Source organism: Geospiza fortis, unplaced genomic scaffold, assembly GCF_000277835.1.
Source record: "Geospiza fortis unplaced genomic scaffold, GeoFor_1.0 scaffold194, whole genome shotgun sequence".
NCBI classification, from domain to species: Eukaryota; Metazoa; Chordata; class Aves; order Passeriformes; family Thraupidae; genus Geospiza; species Geospiza fortis.
Genome location: NW_005054322.1, coordinates 4813056 through 4831449, shown reverse-complemented (window position 1 = coordinate 4831449; position 18394 = coordinate 4813056). Strand labels below are relative to the sequence as shown.

Here is an 18394-nt window from a genome sequence, read left to right as displayed (position 1 = left end):
CCCCGTCCCCCCGCTGCCCCCCCGCGCATCCCTCCGCCGCGTTCAAAGCCAGAAGCGGTCGCCTTGCGCTTAAGCACCCCGGGCACCGAAAATAACGAGTTAACCGAGGGACGTAGGAGGGACGTAGAGAAGAGTTGGGGTGCAGAAGTGCTGTACAAAAGATTTCTGTGTACATGGCTGAGAGCATGTAGTCTTAAAGTGAAATGCAAAACTTAGCGTTTCCAGCATGGCAACTGGATTGTGATTCAAGGTATTTTCTGTGTAATGCAGAAATCCAACAGTTCAAGGAGATTTTTCTGTCTCAAATCCCTAGTTTCCCTGGATTCTTTTAATCCAGTACATAAATTACACTTTTTCAGTTATTTTTTTCCTGGGAATAGCTGCTTAGTTTGTCTCCGCAATTCATACCTTTGTGCCCTGATAGAAAATTCCACTTAATCCTTGAAATTGAGATACTAGTAAGATCCTATTGAGATTTAGCACTCATTTCTTTAGCTCTGCATCATTACTTTCAGAGTGTTCTCAGAAATGTTTTTGACAGTCAGTATGGGAATGTGCACAAAGCTGTTTTACTGTAGCTGTGGATACTTTGAAATATCAGAATTTGAAGAGATTTACACTACTCCGCTGTGGAAGTGCACTCACAAATACTGACTTTCACTTTCAATGAAATAACTGTCCCGACTCATAGCTAATTTACAAAAAACCCCTATAATTCAGTATTGTACAGGTGCGTGTGCATTTTTCCCCACTAGTCATGTTCAGTAGCATGCAATTTATACCTGTTTTTCATTTTAATTAAAATCTGTGCTTAGCACATATTTGACTACATGAAACAACTATTCTTTTAAGCTTTCTTATTTCTCAGCTGCACTGTTCTCATATTTTACAATTACATAAAGGTGGGTGTGGCTAAAATGAAAGCAGTAAGCAATCTAATATGAATATATAGCGTATTTTAAGTAACTTTTTCTTTCTTATATTTGATGTACTCCTTATTTTGAGATATTTAGGGGGGAAAAATCACGTAGTTTAAATAGACCCTTGTAGTGCTGCTTGCATTTTTTACCTCAGTTAAAATGTCAAACATTAACAGGGATTACTTGGCCCTGGAAAAGGTGCATTTGGAGGAAATATCAATTGAACTTGAATATCTAAATGTATATATTTATATTTTATCAATAAGCGAAAGCTAAAATTCTATGCTCAATTAAACCTTGCTTAGGTATAACATGTAGCATAGTGTGGGGGGTTTTTTTTTAATTTTTTTTTTCCTTTGTTTCTTTTGAGTTTAATCCTTTATCTTGATTCTTAGGAAGAACATCCAAATAAGCTTCGTTTGGTTCAGGATTGTTTTTTTTTTTTTTCTTTTTCTCCTCTAAAGTTTTACTGAAAGTTTCGAAGAGGTACCCTATCATTTTATAGATATAAATCTACTGAAGCTGAAAGTAGCTCTTGAGAATTTTTAATTTTCAGAAATAACAGTAATTTGAAAGTATGACTGTGTATCTGTGTGGCCTTTTAATGTGTTAGGCTAATACTTCATAGAAAGCTTATTGTAGTAACATTTTAAAGGCAGACTACATATACGATACCAAGGTATCATGGGGTTCTTTTTCTGTTTAGTTCATTGTTTGGGTTTTTTTTATCCTTAGCTTCTGGAATTCTGAACCTATTACTATTCCATCAAAAATGTAATGTCATGGAAAGAAAAATAAATTGGAGTCTTTCATTCCTTAATTATTTTTATGACTAATAAGTCAGATTCTGCAGTGAATTGCAACTGGAACTGCATGCAAACTACCTGGCTCTGTATACCCTGCCTGTGAACACTGTGTGAAGATGCACATCTCACCCATCTTGAGTGTCAGAAGCCATCCTAACAGGTGTATCACTGCTTTTCTGATACACTTTTACACGTGTAAAAGCAGATGAGCTTTCTTTGCAGGAAAAGTAGCCACAGAGCAGCTAGTGGTCCCCTTATAGGACCTTACTGAGTTTTGTTATTTGCTCTGGGGAGCAATTAACTCCTGAATATGTAAGGGAGAACCAAGAATCTTATCACTGTATTCTACAAATATGCTGCAGGTATTCTGCTTTGTAGATGCAGTCATCCACCCACACCCAAAGGCCCATTGCAAGTTATTTGAGTAATTCACATTCATTACAAACTGTCAAGGGTAGAGCGCATCTTGGACTAGTTTTGACTGTCTGGGGAAGAAATAGAGAATGAAATTGTAGGCTTTTGTGTAGAAACAAAAATATTTTTGTCAGAAAGTTTTTAAGACTAAAAATAACTTCATGTACACCAGTAAGTGTTCTCCACGTTTTTTGGGGTTTTTTTACATATATATTATTATAAGTTCTGAACACTTAATATCTAACACTGGAACCTGATCTCAAAAATTTGTGTTTTCTATTATCAGTAATACTTGAAAGATTTTGTTTCAACAGGCTGTCCAAATTGTTTTTGAACTTAGTCCCCTGTGACTCTTCTCACAGCCATCTATTTTTTTAATAGAACTAGTAATGTATTTTAAAGATAGGAAAAAAAGTTGATATGCCCCTCAAATAGAAAGGGGACATCAGGCAGAGTAGAGGGGTGTAGCCACAGATTTCCAGTAACCTCTTTTAGTCAGTGAAAATGTTGCTTTGCAGGGGTTTTTTGTGCATTACTGGTAGGAGTTATGTCAAATTTTTAGGCTACTGGTGTATTAATACATAAGTTGGATTTCAAAAGGAATCTCTTTTTTGAAAAATGTCTTCATTGTCGATACAGGACAATTTCAGAAATATTCAGAGTAAGCTAGGTATAAAAATTTCTGCCCATAAGGGTGTAAGACAATGTCTATACTGATTATTTTTTAACCCTTTCCTGTAAGGTTTGAAAACACTTATTCTATTAACAGAACTTTGGGATACAGTTGATATTACCACAATTGAGGAATAGTTCTGATCTTAGCTTTGAATGCTGTGTGAGAACTTTAGGATATTTGGATGAGTGTTAAAGGAGGGAGCACAACTTGAGCTCTAGTCCAGCTAACACTTAAAGTTGGTCAATTTTTCATTCTAATATTTGCATGTAATAATATTTTTAGTGTACCATTAAAAACAAAAAAAAAAAGTTCTTTTTACAGAGAATATTAAATTTTTTAAGTTTATCTAATTCTTAACACTTTTCCAGACCTTGATAATGAACAGTTGCTAGTATGTAAGGATGACATCACACACACACATTTATTACCATATGCACACAACAGTAGCAAATGTAAATTATGTACATTTAGCTTTTATTTTGTTAAAGGTTTCCCAAGATGTCTTCTAAAACTGAAGGCGATATTGTTATATTGCTTAAAACTGAAAGATAGGAGTGACTTTCAGTGCTCGTTATTAATGTCTAAAGGAAACCACTGTTAGAAATAGGACCCCCCCCACCCCGTGACTATTTAGTTTGTTTTCAGACACTGTAGTCAGTGAATCTGCAGTAAATAGATTATTAATAAACTTTTGAGCATTGAATCTTGTTCCAACTAATTATTTTATTTAGCATGAACTGAAAATTTCTTGAAGATTTGGTCTGAGAAAAAGATAATTACACATCGTATAGGGCTTAGGCATGTATTTTCATTTTAAATAGCTTTATGTAAGTCCAGTTTCAATATAATCTTCAAGTATGTTAAATCTCAATATACAGAGGGGGACCACAACTTTGGTGTGTTTGGTTGAAGAACAAAAACTTTTTTTTAAAAGGTGAAATACATGATGTGTGGAATACACGAAAATACAAACTCCTTTTTCTTGTTAAAGCAGGGTGATTATTATAAGTCCATAGCTGTGAGGGGAGTTGTCATATTTTCTGGAATACTCTCAAAGAATAAAGAACAAATTTATGGAAGTATTTATGAGCAGGTGACCTGATCTAGGCATCAGCTATTAATTTATTAGGCATAGGATGTGTCTTGTTATGGTGTCTACAATGAAAAGTTCAAATAAAGTCAAAACAGATTTAAGATTTTGTCTCTGTGACTGCAGTATTTCCTCCAGTAGCTATTTGGCTATTTTTACTGCATCTGTCAAGTTATACTTTGTTCTTACCTGATCAGGGCTGCTGCTTTTCTTTTAAAATTTTTTCTTTCTTTTTTTTTCTTCTTTTTCTTTTTTTTAACTCTTTTATTTCATCTCTCAGAATGTATTATATGACTGTAGTTTTTCCATAATATGCTTTAAAGTAGCTAATATTTGTAGGCCAAATTTTAATAAAGGCAATAATGGTACTGCCTTGAAGAGAAAAAAAAAATCAAATTCCTTAAAGTGAAACACTAGAATTTAAATACTTAGCAGTCAATAGCGTATCTTAGGAAATATGACAGCAGTAATCACACATTAATTAAGTACTTTACTTACTAAAAAAACTTACCTGTTTGCTTGTTTGAGGGTGGAGAGAGGGATTGGTAGTGGGTAGGAAGGGAGAACAACACCCCTTACTCCTTTTTTTTTTTCTTTTTTTTACCTTTTTTTTCCTTCTTTTTTTTTCTTCCTCCTTCCTCTTACTTTCATCTTAAAATGCTGTGGGTAGAATGAAAGCAGAAACATGCTAATCTGATTTGTTTCAGGAGGCTTCTGATAATAAAGAGGCATATCACAGGTGTTCCTAATCAAGTCAATTTGGTTTAAAAAAAAAAGTATTTTTAAAATTAGGATTTCCTGTAACATAAACAATGCGAGGGTCAAGCTGATGACCTACATCTATGTTTGGGGATCAACCATGAAACAGTGGGTGTTGGAAATATGTTATAATACATGACATTTTTATTGCAGGTTTTGACCTTTCAATAGAGAGCTGATTTTGGAGAATGGCTTACTCCTGTGATTGAAAAACTCTCTGGAAGGTTGATGGAGCATGAGCATGGTATATATTATATTAACATTTCTCTTATTACATATGTTCTTTATTTTAAAAAATGTACACAGTAGTATAACTTATTCAGAGTATTCAAAATAGGCCCATTCTAATGGGATTGTTCAAGAATTTATTATTTGTTAAAATAATTCTTCTTTACGCTCCTGTAAAATTATGAAACACTAAGTAAAAGTATTAACAGAGGCTGTGCTCAGAAGGAAATGAAGTGGCCAAAAATATGTATAAAAAACTGAATTTGCAACAGCCTTGATCCATTTGAGCGATATAAATTCTCTATATAGAATTGTTCCCATATTCCTGTCTTGGGAATTACTCCAACTGAAATGTTGCTAATCCAAAAACAAAGTATGGATGATATAAAAAATTATTTTTCAATAACTTTATTTTTTTTGTTGGGAGGGTGTGTTAAGAATAGAATAGAATATAGAACTAACTGAGTGTATTTCCATGTAGTGTGTAAAATTTGGTTTTAAAGGCATTAATAAGCTAGCTACCTGACAAGCAAAGAAGCAGAAAACAGAAAAAAAGAACAGGTTTTCAGAGCCTTGCATCTGTACCAGAATATTCAGAAATTTTATTTATTTTATTTGTTGGCAAACAGATATTATATAGCAAAACACTGAACAATTTAGAGGAATTAATATGGACTGTGCTACACTCATATTGCAAGTCCTGCTTTGCACTAAAAGTACTCATTTGGCTGAAACTGAGAAATCCATTCAGAGTAATCATAACCTATCTACTCATATACGAACAGTCTTAACTAACCATTTACACAGACAATTGAAATTAAAATAGTAACTGGTCTTGGATTGAGTAAATTTGTTTAAGTACAAAATGGAATAGTAAAATCTGTAAGACTTTATCTTCAGCAGAACATATTGCAGTACAACAAATTTTATGAACATGTTGTGACTTTAGCAATTCCAACTTTCAGCTGGAATTCAGTTTTTATCCTTAATGAAGTCTGTCTGTCTTCAAGAACACTTCTTCTTTGTAGGAAGTAATTGTACCTTAAAATCAGAGGAGTTTTAAAAACCCAAAATTTCAGTTTATCCCAGTAACTCCTAATTTCTACCAAGCAAATCCAGTGAGGTGTAAATTTCATACTTCCTCATTGTTGTAAGTAGTGGCTGGTAGAACTGAAGAATTACTGCAATTTACCAGCAGTACACCTCCTGTTACAGAACTATTTGAGGCAGATGGGTTCTGAATATATTTTTTATACAATAATATGATTTTAGGGTAGTTAAGGCCTCCTAGAGAAAATTCTTAGTTGAGTAAGAAAATTTTGAATACAGAAAGTATAGGAAGTAAACCTTAACTTTATATAAGCTTTGAAGTTTGTGATTAGTGAGTAGGTAATTCTTTCAGTTTTAATAATTTCTTTATGTGATTAAACACACAGTGAAAGTACTTCTATTAATGCTGTAACTGTGTTTGGGTAACATGCCTAATATGCTCCCAAATAAATAAATATTTCGGTCTGTCCAGAAACTGCTTTGGAGGTACTACATTGCTGTTTTTTCTTTCTTATTTTCTTTTTTTTCCTTTTTTTTTCATTTTTTTCTACTACCTTTCTTAGGAAAATAAGGATTTTAGGATTTCACTGAATGGTTTGAGTTTGTTAATTTTTTTTTCCTGTACAAAAGCAGTTACATTCTTGTTAATGAAAATCAGGATTATATTGCAAGGCAAAGGTATCTAAGGCTCCCTTGTGAGATATTTAAAAGGTGAAAGTTTGATGGAGTGTTCCTTGGTCTGACACAGGTTTAGAGTATTTCTCATAGATTCTTATTCAGCAAAAAAGGTGGTTTCTGGTTCACAACTGTAAATCAAAGGGATTTTATATTTAGGGCCTAATCCTACAAACTTTAATATACACAAGTAGTTCTAATGACTCACAACCATGAATAAGGATTTGCAGAATGGTATTCTCATTAGATGCACACTTTCTTTCATTTTATAAATTTAGTATATATTGAAGTATTTAAAACTTTAAGACAAGTCTAAATGTTGTTTTAGAAAGTGCCAAGATTTTTGCAGTAATTTAGTAATTGAGTCTTTCCCGTTTACAAGCTCTAGTATCTTTTAGGAGTGCTGCAGTTGTCAGTTATGATTAGAGTCCACTTAAGGTGTTGATTTGCTCTAGAATATTTTTGTGCTGAATTTTGGCCCATATTAACTTCTAATTTTTTTTCTAGAGCAATTTTGTACTCGGTAGTCAACATGAATGTTTCTTGACCTGAAGAGTAGATGAAACTTGCAAGAAAGGTGGTGGGCTGTGTTTGTTTTATTTTCCTACTCAGCCTCTCCTATTGTAGTCCTTATGTACCAAAACAACTACTGATTTTATTGCAAGTTCAGCCTGAATTAAGAGCCTGCAGTGCTTGCCCCTTAAAAATTGCTGGTGTGGCTGTTGCAAGCTGTGTGCTTGACTTTGTAAACTGTTTTGCAATATCTGATTGTAATGAGGTTGAAAAGATAAAAATGTGCAGACTTCTTTACTGAAGTGCTTCAGATGTGAAACTTTTCATGTCCACTTCTACTGTTCCTACTGTAGGTAGAACACTTGAGGCTCTACAAGTCTTGTTAACTAAATCATAATTTGAAAGCTGACCATGCATGCTTGTTGCTCATCCAAAAGAAACTGTTGCAGACTACTTTTACAATTCGTTTATGATTTCTTTAAGGACTTCTCTTGCTTTGCAAAGGCAACTGGAATAATTTTCCTGAAAGTGATCTGTAGCTATAAATGCAACCCATTCCTAGTTACTACAATACATGTAAAATCAGCCATTGCTTGATATCTTAGGCATGACTATTTTAAGTTTTAAATCTGAAGCAATTGAATTTTCTGGGTTTTGTTGGTTTAAACTAAATCCAGCCCTACATTATTTTAAAATGGAGTTTTGTTGACTGTTAGATTTAAATAGACATTAATTTTTATTGTTACTTCAGACATTCAATGAAACATGTATATAGGAAGAATTTAAGACTGGCATACTTACGCATCATTTTTCCTTGTCTGTTGATAAAATTATCTTGCTAGGCAATAGGAAAAGAAAAGCAAATGGCATGAAAATTCTTTAGGAAAAATTGTTAAAATATGCTAACTGGGATATTTAAATGCTTATTCTTCTCACTCAAGTGTAAATATATATAAGTAAGGCATTGCCCCCTTTTTATTGTTTTTTTTTGTCTCATTTCAACAGAAGTCTAAGGAGGAATTTATGTAGACCCATGCATTGAAGGTTTCAGTGGGGGAATGAGAAATGTAATCAAAATTGTAAAGTGTTCATATGGTGTATTGATGGCTTCTTAATACACCTTGGTTGAGACTGCTGTTTGCACACTAAAAACAGGACATATATGAAGATGCAATTGCTAATTGAGTAGTGTGTTTGAATAAACAATTGTTTCTAGTTTTGTTAATTTTCTATTTCTTTCAAACACGTAGATATTCACGGTAATTTTTTTTTCTGCATTTGTTTGGGGCAGAACTTTTTTTGTTATTCTAAAATTTTAAACCATTATTACTAAAGAATTAGTTCTTTTTATTTAAATACATTATCAATATAATTTAGTCAAAGCAAGATATCAGCAATATCTGTTTTTAATTTGTGAGGTACTTAAAAATCTTAGTAATGTTCAAATACCTCTGAAGTATTTATACCTTTTCTTTAACCCACTAAATTTTAAGAGCTCAATTTGTACTTCCTGTGAGTATCCTATGGGGTTTTTGGGTTTTTTTTTGTTTTGTTTTGTGGATGGTTTGGTTTGTTGGTGTGGTTTTTTTAAAGCCTTTAGTCAAAGATTTTTATGATTTTATACTTCCACTTCCTAGCTGATATGAAGAACAATTAAAATATTTTTAAATTATTTTTAACTGCCCCTTCTCCCCACAGAAGGAAATGCATTTTCATATTCATATGGAAATTAACTTAGAAATTTAGAAAGTATTGTGATTTTGAACATGATTATGGTCTTCCCAAATTTAACTGATCATTTCCTGCTTCAAAATAGATATATAAGTCACTTCTAGACATGCAAGTCACTTCTAGATTTAACAGGACTTCTAGTGGATCTGATAAATGAACACATTTGCTTTATAATTTCTTTATTCTTTTGGAGTAAAATTTTCTCTTGGTAGAATGGGTAGATACTGTGGTCTTATGAATGTTATTACTTTATTCTGAAAATGCCTTGCTTTCTCTTGTTGCAAGTTAGTCCATATTTTAGTCAAGCTCAGAAATAAGACAAAGAAGATGCTCCATCTGTTGTGAAACATTGCAATGGCTCTTATAAGAAAGTCCTTCTCTAAATGAAAATATATTGAAAAGTTTATTGTGGAACAGAGTTCCCTTTTGATACTATAACACTTATTGTCAGCATTTTCCACAGGCAAAAAGAACTCCTGATCAACAAGAATGATTATGTACTGGTTACCCTGTCCCTCTCCTCCCTAAAACCAAAAGATTTTTTCCAGGTTCTCAGGAGAAAGGAAAATGCTACTTTTAATGTCAAGTACAGGAGTTACAAAAGCAGCACTCAAATCTGTACTTTTCTTCATTGTGTTAACACCTAATTCTAAAAATATTTTTTCAACGCTGTCAGAGTGAGGGATTGTAGTTCTGTAGGATCAGAGTATTTTTTAAGCAAAGGGTCATAAGCTCATCTTTAATTCTGTGTGTGGAAATCCATAGCTTGTATGACATGCAAGTGTTACTAATATATTCTCCATATTTCTTTAAGTCCCAGATTCATGACCTCTCTAAACAATTTGAGGGCGGATAAAACCTGGTTTGAAATAAAATCAGGGAAAAATGCTTACCTTCTCTTCCTAGTATTACCAGATTTAAAAGCTGGATCTTCATAGTGCCTGTTTTGCATCTGGGTTTAGGGTGTAACAGGGAAACTCCTGAATTAGCAGGGAGAGAATAATTCCTTCCAGGGCATTGGTACTGCTAAACTCTGTTCTGTTGACACCAGGAACTCCTCTGGTTTTCTGGTGTTTTGATCCCACCGTCATGACAATGATTTTGGCTGTGAATATTGAGTATTTGCTTCAGAAATTGATATTTTTGTGAAACTGCATAAGAAACTCACTGAAATGTAAAATACAATGTTCATAAGTACTTTAATAAATCTGTTGTCCTTGATTTTTTTTTATTTTCTTTTTTGGGCTATTTAGGGTATATAGACTTCTTATATTTTTGGTTTTTGGTGTGTAATACTTATTTGTCAACCTCACAGTCTTCTGACCTGGAAACGAGTTTGGAACACTGTTCAAATTTTTTGTTTAATTTTTTTTAGCTTAACATAACTTATGTTGCTGACCCACTTTCTGTTAATAAAAACCTGAACAGCATTTGTCATTGAGGTAGGAATTAATGAAGGCTAACACTAGAGGGCAATTCAAAGCAGCAGCCTACCCCAGAACAGTTACGGGTGCCTGTGGCCCTGAGATGAGAAAGAGGGAGCCAATGGAGACTTTCCCAGGGTCTCCCCCAGACAAAAGCTGCTCTTTGTGATTACCCTCCTAAATGGTTTGTTTAACTCACATTTCATATATTGGAGTACTCCACTGAATGAGAAAGAAGTTAAGATAGTTGTTATGCTTTGCTGAATTACAAGTTAAGAAACATCTTCCACAGTGTCTTACCTCGTTCACTCTTGCTATTGTCAGAAAGGCACAACTTTCTCGGCGGTGGGTTTTGTTTGGTTTTTATTTGCTATCATGTGCTGCATGAAGCTCTTGGAAAGATACTGGGATTTGGTGGGGGTAAGATAACATTGCAGAAAAGCTTAAATGTCTTTTGTTAAGTACCAAGGAAAATGGAGTGTATGGTGAGTAAAATATTTTCTTCCAAAATACTATAAAGTTAGTCAAATTAAGATTACAGTATGAATAATTAATTTCATATTTTAAAAATACACAAAAAACAAACCACACAATAACCAGAATAAGGCTTCAGAGAGGTACTTTGTGTCTCTAATTTTATCAAGTAAAATATAATATATAGAATGGGAGAAAAAAATAGTTGAAGGTGAGCAATAAAGTGCTGTCTTTAATATTTAACCAAGTAGAAGAGATCATCTGTGTATATTGTACACAATTTAAACAATTTATATAACAGTGCATTACATAATAAATTACAGTTTTCACTGTTGCAATGTTCATTATAGATTTACAGAACGTCTTAAATACTTGTAAATAATAACCTGTAATGCAAATGATGGTGTCGTGGTTCTTGAAAAGCACTCCAGTATTCTTATTTTAGCAATGCAAATTTTCTCATTATATTGAAATGTATGCACCCAGCCGTGTAAATGCTTGTGGCACAGTACAAATTTGAAAACAAAGGGCATTTTATATAAGAGTGCGTGTGTGAGTTTATACCTGTCTTTCTATCTAACTTCATGTGCATATATATTTAATATCTTAAATATTTTGTGTACTTGTATATAAAAAAGCTGATCTATTATTAAAGTGGCATGTTTGTTTCTACATTCTGGACCAGTTAGTCAAGTTGTATTTTCTTTGCATTCTTTTGCACAGCTTACTATTAATGTCTAAAATTTGCTTTAGCTGCAACAACTTTTCAAGTTGTTTTTCTATAAAGAATATTTACTTGCAATCACTCTGGCAGTGCCACAGATCAATATGAATACTACAGTGCATTGTTGCAGTAAACATTTACACCTGTTTTCAGCAGGTCTGATCAGCAACTCTAGTGCAATTTGAAAATATGTAATCTGCTGGCAGTGATGTGCTCAGCCTTAACTGGTGCTGGTGCCTTTGAAAGAGAACTATTGTGTCATAACACAGTATATATAGTCACACAATGACTGGCCTTGATCAGTCTGTCCAAGAAGAAAATAGTTTTCTTGGTTCTTAATTTGCAAAATGCACAATAGGGGGAAAAAGGAGCATGTGACATTTAACCTGCAGAAATTTGTAGGTTCTCTGGGGTTTAGGGAGGATTTTTGGTTTAACTGGGGAAATGGGTTTGAGAAATTAGTTGGCAGCCATGTACAGTGATACAGAGGTCGTAATCACACACATGAGCTCTTGGTTTTGGAATGTATTTCTGTGAAACCTGTCTGATTTTAGGTGATTCAGCCAAGCATGTATGTAAGCTTTTAAGGAACTGAACCCTTAGTCTTTTGCAGGTAAGACACTACCATTTTAAGAATAAGCGCTTTCATGCCAATATGACTTTTCTCTTTTTTTTCTTTTTTGTTTTCCTTTTACCATCTTGATTTTTGGCCCTAAATCAAAGAGATAAGTTCTGTCATTAACATTAAAGCTGTCTTCAGTATTTTGTTTATTTGAACAAAGCAAGAACAAATGTGTAAGTACCACCAATGTGCAGACCAGTATTGCAATATTGGTCTGGTCTGCCTTTAAGCAGGTGGTTTCATGTGGCAGGCTGGAAAAGAGACTCTTTTTCTTCCCAGCTTTTAACAAAAAGATGACGCATATGACTCAGAATTAGAAGGGGAAATCTGCCAGTTTGCATCAGTTCCTTGACTTGTGGGCTGCTATTCACCATGAGAAAAATCAGTATACTCGCACCAGTGCTGCTTAAGAGATGAGGAGTAATCATTTCCTTCAGGAAGTGTAGGATGATTGGAGTAGGCCTTTCATACGTTACACCAGGCTTTTCCTATATTAAGGTATTTTTCAATTATATTAAATTTTTAGAAAGAAAAAAAATATTAATGCTACATTTAATAATTCATATAGGAATCAGATATTATAACTTAAGGTAGATCGAAAGCAAAGTGATTTGTTTAATGAAATTTGTTTTGTTGGCACTGAAACTCAGCTGTTATAGATCTCCAGAGTCAAAAGGTAAGAGATTTTTTTGTATCTTTTTTAACCTAGTTCCACATATCTGAATCTCCAGTTACAGCTTTTAAGTAAGTTAGTAGGACTGAAAAAAATAATAAAAATAGTAACTTTGAAGACAGAAGCCATCTATTTTTAAGGGGAAGCTAATTACTTGAAGTATGGAAGATCTGTGTTTTCAAAATGTCTTGCCTTAGACTTGCTATAAAAGATAATGCAGATAATTCTGGTTCTTTCATATAGGTTTGGATTATGATGGAGAAACACTTCTTGCAGTACTGATATTGCTCAAGGAGCATACTGTCAAATAACTGTTTATTTTTTAAAAAATTCAGATGCTAGTTTTCAGAAATTTAACATCTTTCAGGTTTGTGGGTATTTATTAGTTTGAGAGTAAAATTCTGATTTTTTTAACTACTTGTGTGCTTTAAGTTATAAATCCTTTTTCTTAATATATTAACATTTAGTTAATTCAGCATGGTTTTACTTTAAGCTTGTTAGTAAAATATTGAAAATCTAGCATAGTATAAAGCCATAAGAAACACCCAGCATCCTTATCACTTGGTTTGGTTTTTTTTTTCATGGATAAGTTCCCTTCATTTGTCAAAACCGTTGTTATTATTTTGGAAAAGCATGTTCTAAATAAAGTTTGTTTTCTAGCTGGAAAAATGAAATTTACTGCGTACTGATCTGTGTCAGCCTTAGAAAGCACCATTTTTTGTATTAGCTCAGTTCTGTGAGTAGTGGGTCTCATTGATGGAAAGTGGGGAACCAAACAAATGTTTTTGAAAGGGAGTACACAGATCTGTGTGTTAGATGGTATCTATTAAGATTAGTAGAATTCTATTAATATTTCATGGAGAGGTGGGGAAAAGATTGCTGCACCAGCTACCACTAAATAAACAATAAGATAATATGACCAGGAATCTGCACCTCAAAGTGTTATGGACACCTGAAACTTCTGCTGAAGTGACTAATTAAATAATGAAGTTGTAGAAATACAGCTAAGGGCTGGAAAAGTAAAAGTAGCAGTTACTAGGAGGTGTTCCTCTACTATTAACTAGTGGATTCCCTTAACAGTTGAGTTGATTTCTTCAAACAGGTCAGTTTCACCTTTCATAAGTCATGCTGCTGTTGTCTGGCATTTTATAGAAGTCATGTAGTGATGATGTTAAGGAAAAGACAAATTTACTGCCTGAGCCAGAAGGCAGGCTTACAAAAAGCAACTTCTTTCAGGACACGAAAAGCTCTTTGTTCTGTGGCCTTGGTCTTTTTGTGCTTTGACCCTTATTTTATAGCATTGTCACTCTGACCTTAAATCTTTGAAAGCAGACAAGCAGCAAATTTAGCCCTTTACAAGTGGGGTTTCATTCTGAGCTATGGGCCTGGTTTTTTATCTTTAGGCATTATAGTCCCATACAATACTGAGATGTAACAAAATCTCAATTTAAGATTGTGGTTTGGCATACTGTAAATAGTTATTATTTATATATAAGGCAATTTTAAAAAAAGTTGCTCTGTTACTGGCCTATAGTTTGTAATTATTTACCAATTTGAGATAAGACAGCAACGAGGAAGGCAGTCTGGCTAATACAGACCAATATATTTTTCACTTTCCTAGAAGTACTTTGGAAATGGATCCTGTGCACAGACCGCCAGGGTTTCTGCACAAACTACTTGAATACTCTATTGAGGACAAGAAATGCCTTGCTATACATTCTAGAGTTAGAAGATTTAAACAGCAGTACTTGCATGGCCTTCTTTCATAAAAGGCTGTGCCAGCTTAGGGGAGCACAGAATTTTACACATGGCCTGTGACTGTTACAAGAGCAAATCTTCTGAGAACTTCATAAAACTTTTTTTTTTTTGTAAAAAAAGCCAGCAAATTAAATAATAGAGAGAACCAATACTTGATAGATTTAAAATTTTTATTTGGTTTTTTTTTTTTTAATTTAATGTGTTTAAAAGGAGAACCTGTTTCCCTGTCTTAATAACTTTACATTATGTACCTGGTTTGTATTGAACATTTATTGTTGTTTGGAGAGGGATTGTCACATTTTCTTTTATCACTAATGATTCTATATATTTCAGGTTTTGGAAACTTTAGTTATAATAATAGGATAATCTTTTCTGAATGTAGTAGTGTAATAATCTAAGTTTACATTTATTGGAGAAGTTGAAAATATTTATCTTTTTTAATAATTTTTTTAATCTGAAAAGGTGTTAGAAAATTTTTTTAATAGTCATACAGAAACTGAAGATTATATTCTGAGACAGATCTGGCATTCTTTTGTAGACCCACTATATTTAGTTATAATATTTTTCGTAACAATATTGGGGGAAGGAACATTTCAGTTACTACTAGAATGAAATATAGAACTTACTTACTTTGTAGAATTTAGAAAATAGCTTCTTCATTTTTCTTAATTTTGTATGTGTCCTTTCAAGCAGAAAGAATGCTGGTACAGATTGAAAGTGTTCACACAGTTTTTCTTCCTGTGTGCTTGCCAAAGGTGCAGAGAAGATAGATTTTTAAAAGTTGTGTGCAAGCTATACCAGTCAGTCAAGAGGGGTCTGGAAAGCTTTTCTGAAATGCAACTTTTACAAACTCTGCTAGAACTTGGAGCTTGTTATTTTACAAGTTCCCTGTAAAATGTTTCATATAGCAATCTAGTTAATGCATCAACTTCTGACAAAAAGCTTTTTAGAAGCTGGGAAAAGAGGTGGGAGGGGTTAGTCTTATTCAGTTTTATTTTTAAGCTGCAGTTGATTCTAAAATACAATGATACTATACCAAACAGTACATTGATAAATTTTTGAGTGCTATATCAGCTTCCCATAGTTATGATTTTTTTAGCTAGCAAGCTATAAAAATGGACATACTGTACTTGTTCAAGTCAGAACTGACTACCTTTCATTTTTTGCCGTTCACAGAACTCCATTGCATTCTGTTTGCTATTCATCACTCCAGTAGAAGCATCAATATCGCAGAACCAAGTAACAGTCTTCACTTTGGTTTGTCTTCCTGAGTGCAGCCGGGGGGGGGGGGGGGCAACTCATACAAATTAATACATGAATCAAACAGTATAAGCAGTAGTTGGAGTCTTAGATTAAGTAAAAAGGATTTAAACAGAATTGATGCTAAGAGTCCTTAACTGCCCTTCTAAATTTCTAGGTATTTTTATACTTCTGAATTTCTCAATGGTTTTACTTCCTGGTTTTTATTTTTAGCTGGCTTTGTTATTTCGTGTTTATCTTATGCAGTAGTTCTCCAGCTAGTCTAAATCTGTTTGTTCATGATCCTTGGAGAGATGGCTGGACACATGATATAGATTCTCCAAATTTAGTAGCAGTAAATTTCAGTAATCAGCAGTCATCTGCTTTACTTTAGTTATTAATACTTCACATTGCAAAAACTGTAATTCTCCCGGTCTTTTGCCATGGTTATATGGGGAGTGTTGTTGACATAATCAGGAAATAGTGAACACACAATTTTTTTTATGTCAAAGTTTGTGCTACAAAAACTCTAAATTAGTGCTAGTTATCTCTGTTCAAGTTTTCATCATTTTGTTCAGAGAATTATTTAAAGCATTATTTATGGGGTTTTTTTTACACAACTTTATAATAGTCTTAGAAATATTTAGATGCTTGCTAGAAGGTATGGGAGGATCTATTAGACGTGGAGAGTGTGTATCAGCTTGGTCCTGGATTGCTGCACCTCTTTAAGGTGAAGTGAGGCAAATTTATTGCTGTGTTAGTGATTTAATTTTTAAAAAAGCAAACAAACACATGCAACCAAATTACATTTTAGAGATAAATTTTTAAAAAATTTATTTAATTTTATTTTTTCTTTTTAGAACTTAGAAATTTTAGAACTTTTTAGAACTGCAGTCTTAAACAACAATTAAAAATCCCACTGCAGGAGAAGGTCAATCAAGGTATATAGTTTATTCTCTTAATTCTTCTTCCTCTGACCAGAAAGTAACCTCAATTAAGTTGAGTGAATTAACTGAGTATTGTAGATTATGCCTGAACCAAATAATAATGGTATAGCAGCCAAAAGTACACTGATACCTTTAAAGTTCTGAAATATTTCAGTGGAATCTTTTCTTCTTTTAAAAAATACACACATATCACTTTAAAGGCTGCTGACACCACAAATCAGATGGAAAGACAGTTCCTTAACAAAGAAGGAAGAAGGCAGGAATAAAATAATATACTTCTGAATCTTAGATTTGAGTATGAACAAGAGTAATAAATTCTAGTATGTTTGCAGGATAAATACTGCAGTGTTGAGTAAGCATATGACAAAAATAAAATGAAACTATTGTTTTAACTTGGAGAGAGGGGTGTAAACAGTGTATGAGAAAGATGCAGCTACATACACTTTTAGATCTGAGAATCTTAGAGAATGGAAATGTTCAGATTTCTTGGTAGTGAACAGTGAAATTATCTCTGTCTTTTTCCCAGATTGATTCAATAAAACCCTTAAAGTATTTTCCAGTGTTGAACTGCCCTTGTGTGTATGTATAGTTAGTGGTGTGTTGGTGGCACTGAACTGTTAGAGGAGAGCTTGGCAAATTTACCAGCAGTTGTCCAAAAACCTACACTGCACAATGTCCTGTCTAACATAGAAGTAACTTACTCCATTAATGGAATGCACAGAGCAGGACACACTTGTCAAAAATGCCCCACTTCATGCTGTGCCATCTCAGTGCAAACCCTGTCTCATTTCTGGTTAAACTAGGCTAACCTGGGGAAACTGAGATATGGACATGTGTAATTGCTAATGTCAGGGCTGTAGAGGATGGACAGAGGATGCACTGGTGGACAAATGTAATGCTTTTACACTGTGGAACACTTAAGTCTCTCAAGTTCATGTTCAGTTTTCTAATTTTTATCTGAAATAAGGTTGAGAAAGGGTCACATGAACAGTGAAGCAATAGCCTTGCTTTCATATTGGATGTTTTTGTATTAATGAGTAAGGATGTGTTTTGTATTAATGAGTAAGGAACTAAAGCAATGGAATATGGTTGTGAACAATGGTGTATAACACTATTGATGAGGAAGAGCTTCTGGCCAAGAAGTATCAAGGGAGTGCTTTTTTTGTATGACAAAAAGGCACAAGGTAAATGTTTAATTTTATATCATGTTCTTGGGTATTAGAGACAACATACAGTGTTTAATACAAAGTCCTTGGTGTCTCTTACTCCAAGTCAGTGGCCTGTCAGTCAGATTGCAGGCCTGGTGGTACCTTCTGGATATAATATGTTACATAGAGGTTTAAGGATCTTATTAGTAGTTATAGTAGCATTTAAGGAGCTTATTAGTATGTATAGTAGCCAGAATTTACTTGTAGCTGGTTTTCATAAGGTCAGAAAAGATTGAGTTTGGCTTGGTGTTGCCATAAACTCTGAACTATAAACAATAAAAGCCAAAAGTGATATTTTATATTGGGCTTGGTCTTTGATAAATCAACTAAGAAATACTGAAATTAAGGAAAGGCTCCTTCATTGCTTGGGAACACTCTAATTGCTAAAACAAGGGCAAATACATATACACATATGCTTCTCTCTTTTTTCCTTTCTTTTTTTTTTAACAGTTCCAGTACATTT

The 18394-nt window shown here is 33.6% G+C and overlaps 1 long non-coding RNA gene across 1 annotated transcript in view; it reads left to right on the top strand.

Annotated features, from left to right (window-relative positions):
- LOC102044792 overlaps positions 1-11448 on the top strand; it is a 63079-nt gene extending 51631 nt beyond the window's left edge. Inside the window, exon 3 of the long non-coding RNA XR_265333.2 lies at positions 4819-11448. This is a non-coding gene — a long non-coding RNA (uncharacterized LOC102044792). The remainder of the gene's footprint in view (positions 1-4818) is intronic.
- The last annotated feature ends 6946 nt before the right edge of the window (positions 11449-18394 follow it).